The 4,986-nt window shown below is 40.2% G+C and overlaps 1 protein-coding gene across 1 annotated transcript in view; it reads left to right on the top strand.

Moving 5' to 3' along the window:
- Positions 1 to 4,365: 4,365 nt before the first annotated feature.
- The window catches only part of LOC141797963 (protocadherin-16-like), a 92,684-nt gene continuing 92,063 nt past the window's right edge, over positions 4,366 to 4,986 (top strand). The window contains exon 1 of the mRNA XM_074679684.1: positions 4,366 to 4,707. The gene's annotated coding sequence lies outside the window, so the exon portion shown is untranslated. The remainder of the gene's footprint in view (positions 4,708 to 4,986) is intronic.

The following is a 4,986-nucleotide window of genomic DNA, read 5'->3' as shown; positions in this document are numbered from 1 at the left end:
GCTGGGATTTCTCTCTATATTAATATTGCATAAAATAGCTACTCACTAATCCCATTTTATTACTGTACATGTATCAGGTTGGAAACACTTTGTTGTGGTTTAAGTTAAATATTCTGCCAAACGTCCTCTCATATCCCTAAGTTGAGTTGTGATCAAACTGGATCTGTTTATTATTTCTTCTCTGCATTTCAAGCAAAGACCGAAGGAGCCAAGCCGTGGTTTCCCCTCTAATCCACGGTCAAATGTCACCAAAATAGCCATCACATAAAAAATGACCAAGACCACAAACTTATGATGTGGACAGTACGTAACCTCAAAGTAGAATTACAGATCTGTCGGCTGTTGCAGCACCTTGGCTTTTTTTAATCAGGGTCCCCTCATATGACTCACAGGGGCAGTGAGGATGCTCCTCCGGGGAAGATGAGGAACCAAACTCAGTGGATTCTCTGCGCTCGACAATCATATGCATGGATGAAGATGGGAAAATAGAGAAGATATGAAGGTTCAATGAGAGTTTAAAGAAACTTTGGGGAAAAAAATGGTGTTGAGGGCAAAGTTATACTTTAATCATGAGCTACAGCACGCTACTCAGATGTTCTGAATCAATTCATCAACAGTTTTAGACTATCGTTTGAAAAAACAAACACATGCACCACCTGAATACTTTTACATTAAACTTTAATATTTCATCATCTGTCAAAGTCAGAATTGATCAGCATGCTGTCAACAGGATATTTCACCATCCATTGTCTTGTCAGCACCCTGCAGATCCCAGATGTATTGGCACAAATTCAAACTACAAAGTAGGTTTGCAATAAAAATGCATCTTGATAAGACATCTTATTAAATATAGTGTTTACTCGATCAACACCAGAGAAGTTCACACACAAAGTGGTGTTGATAATACAAGAGTCGAAAATGTTATCTAAGAAATGAAAAAACAACAAAAGAAAGTCTTTTGTTGTGTTTAATACTTTGTTATATCGAGTTTTCGCTTGTATTTGTTTGGTCACTAACCTAACATTGTGTCTTTTTGATTCATTCATTCATTCACTCACTCACTCACTCATTCCATTCCAGGCAGGTGCACCATGCTCATCTGGTTTGTCACTCAGACAGAGAGCTGAGACAACTAATAAAAAACTGAGAGAAAGGGCAAATAGCGCAAAATAGTACAAGATACTGAGATATACTGAGAGATAGCATGAAATACAGAGTTACTGAGGAATAGCACAAGATACTGAGAGATAGCACAAGATACCAAGAGTTACTAAAACATAGCACAAGATACTGAGACATACTGAGAGATAGCTCAAGATACTAAGAGATACTGAAAGATAGCACAAGATACTCAGATGTAGCACAAGATACTGCGAGATAGCACAAGATACTAAAAGTTACTAAAAGATAGCACAAGATACTGAGAGATAACACGGAAAGAGAGCTGAGAGTACTAAGAGACACTGATTGAAAGGGCAAATAGCGCAAGATAGTGCAAGATATTGAGATATACTGAGAGATAGCACAAAATACAGAGAGTTACTGAGGAATAGCACAAGATACCCAGAGATAGCAAAAGATACTGAAAGTTACTAAAAGATAGCACAAGATACTGAAAAATACTGAGAGACAGCTCAAGATACTAAGAGATACTGAAAGATAGCAAAAGATACTCAGAGGTAGGACAAGATATTGAAAGATAGCACAAGATTCTCAGAGATAGCACAAGATACTGAAAGTTATTAAAAGATAGCACAAGATACTGAGAGATACTGAGAAAGCTCAAGATACTGAGAGATACTGAGAGATAGCACAATACACTCAGAGGTAGCACAAGATACTGAGAGATACTAAGAGATAACATGACAAACGAGGAGATACTGAGAGACTGTAAGCTAGTGCGATAAATGCAAGATACTGTGAGATAGAGTGATACACTGGGAGATAGTAATAGTGCTGGATATAGAGATGGTGCAAGATACAGAGAGATATAGAAGTAGCATTAGATACTGAGAGATAGCATTGCCAGGTTTCGCTACACCTGGGCATTCTTTTCGAGCAAATTTTACCCAAAAGAGGAAGTAGATGTCCATGAGAAATGGGGTCGCTGCACTTCAACACAACAAGTTAACACCAAGTACAGCAATTAACATGTAGTATGTAAGAAACAGAAAGAGCTACAGCTGCATCCATCTTGGCTATTGTAGTTAGGATGGTGCCTCTTCTTCGAATGAACCGGGGCTAGACTGATACACATGCAGCTTGGCTTATTAAAAAGGACACAGTACAAAGTACAGTTTTATGAACTGCTGAACTTCTCTTTTCTGTTTCTTTTTTTTTTATTTGATCACCTGAAGTGGCCCCTGTTTTAACAAGATAAGGTGTTCAGGGACCCTTCGGTAATTTTGTCTTGAGACCCCTGATTGAGGCGTTCTTTTTTTATCACCTTTTTTCCTTTGCACGCTAACACACAGATATTTTATGCATCAATAATATATTGGAGAACAAACTAGTTTGTTGTCAACTTATTTCATCAGAATGAGTGACAGTGGAGCATATAAGGGACAGATAGTACAGGTGACATGATGCTTCACCGCGGAGTAAAGCTGTGGGCTATTCTCACCTTGGAAAAAAACACACACCAGGTGTGTGTGTGTGTTCTAGTCTGTGTGAGTTCCCCTCCTCTTCCTCTGCTGTCACAGTGATAATGAGTTGCTGGCAGAGCTGGAACTCATTCCACTCGGTGATACAGGAGTTCACAGAGTCTGGAGACAGAACTGGGTTGCTTGGAGGTGAAAAAAAGGTTCAGCTCGCAAAATTGTTGAACTTCGACAGGATTGACAGTGTCCAAACTTTTTTTGTCCCAAAAAGTTTTATTATTCTTAATCAGCACAAACAGAGTGACAGCAACAGCATATCATCTCTATTCACAGTGTCACTTTTTAAACTGTCACTGCATGCTCAGAGATTTATCACCAATCTTACATCTTCATTTGGTATGCCAACAAAACTCAATGATGCGTTTACTCCTAATGACACCAGCAAAAACAACCACCCTGAAGACGGTTAATACGAGCAAGATAATCAGTTGCATGAACTTGGGGCTCCAAATGCAAAGTGACAAGAGTTTAATAACTTTCAGAGCTTCCAGTGAGTGACAGAGGAGTCAAACAAGGTTAGGGCCCCTGCGCTGTTTGAGATTAAAGAGTCACTCCTTTAGGGAGCAGACAGGAGAGATGTAGGCTGTGCTCCCTCTAAAGAGTCGCAAGATGTGAAGAAAAGTCAGGGGCATTGATTCTTTTCTCGACTCAGATGAAAAACACCCGCAGGAGGTCTTTTGACTTCAAACATCTGAAGGAAAACTATCTGTCTGAATGAAAGTGGTGTCTCGCCAGGATGCCGTGGTTGTGTTTAAAAGTACAGCACAGGTGGGGGAGAGCCACTACACCTGAGAGGCTGAAAATATAACAGATTGTACCATTAAATTTTGTTGCTTAGGATATTCAAAAGAAATGTTTGTAGGTGATACATTTCAGACCTAGAAAAGCACTCAGAGCGCAGATACACGCAACACTTAAGTCCTACTATAATGTTATACTCCCTTTCAGGAGACTGTCTGCTACAATTTTGTGTCAATTGCAGGTTTGTACGATAATTTGTTACCTGACTGTTGAAAATTATGATGACCCAGATGTTAGCATCCAGAATATTGCCATGATCTGGATCATACTTTTACATCTGTCAGAAATTGTTGTGACTTTGTCTTTTATTGTTTTGCAAATCAATCCGACCATTTATTGTGGAGTTATATACACATATGGTGAAAACGGCCCTGTCTCACAATGATAAAGAACCCTTTGAAAAAATTGTGGATCCATACGGTGATCTGGATCACCTCCAAAATTTAATCACTTCTTCCTTATCCTATTTTAAAAATTTCCTTTAAATTTCATCAAGATCCGTTCATGACTTTTTGAGTTATGTTGTTTACAGACAGACAGACAAACTCTCCCAAAATCATAACCTCCTTAATGATAGCAGGATGAAATCTGATCTTCCACCAGCAGGAACTTCTCCTGACATTTCAAGCCTTTTTAATCTTATTCCAGTTTAATCAGACCTCTTATGCAGCTATGAGAAGCAGTGCACACTGTGACTGATTTTCACTTCCCTTTTGCAGAGGATGGTGGCACCAAAGTTCAGCATAACCTGGCTCTCCTCTGTGCAGTCGGTGTGTCTCCCTGTGGCAGCAGCAGCAGCAGCAGCAGCACTGAGGAGAGGAGGAGGAGAAGAAGGAGGAGGAGGAGGTGGAGAAGGAGGCTGCTTTCCGTCACGTGTTGAATATATTAGATTTGGAGAGGGGGACGTCCACAGCTCGGCCCCGCACTGTTTGGTTTCAGTCAGCGTGCTGCAGCAGAGACTCACACACAGTGGATGCCGACAAGTTACTGTCAGCAGGAAGAGGACTTAAAAAGTTTTCCAAGTTTTAATTTTGTTTCGTTTCCTTTCTCGTGGTGAGATATTCGACAGATTTGGAGAGGATTAAAAAAAACCCGAAGGGATCTCTACACTCAATTGAGAGAGACGCATGCTTCTGACGTCCTGACATGGATGTAACTTTCACTCTGGACTTCATAAGGGAATTCTGAGAGGAAACTGGATACCTTGAAAGTCCTTCTCTTAAACACAGCAGAGCAACAGATGAATGTGAGTACAGCATATCACAGATTATGTGAGGAGTTGCAGTTTGTCCTTAATAGCATTTCTCCACCACACTCTGCTGCTAACTCTCTGATTCTCTGTGGAGATACTTTGTAAAAGGAGGATCTGTAAAACTCATCCATGACCTAAGACGCTGGCCACTGTTTGCAAAACAGTTTCCAGCTCCATTGAAATCTTTGGGCTTCAGTTTCAAAGTTTCAGGCGCACAATTGTGGAAACACTTTAGACTGCAAGTACAGAAACGCTCCCAGTTACACCAGAATA

The sequence above is a fragment of the Halichoeres trimaculatus genome, unplaced genomic scaffold (assembly GCF_033239565.1).
Source record: "Halichoeres trimaculatus isolate MK-OKI-2021-1 unplaced genomic scaffold, fHalTri1.1 fHalTri1_scaffold_9, whole genome shotgun sequence".
NCBI classification, from domain to species: Eukaryota; Metazoa; Chordata; class Actinopteri; order Labriformes; family Labridae; genus Halichoeres; species Halichoeres trimaculatus.
This window is presented reverse-complemented; position numbering and strand designations above follow the sequence as displayed.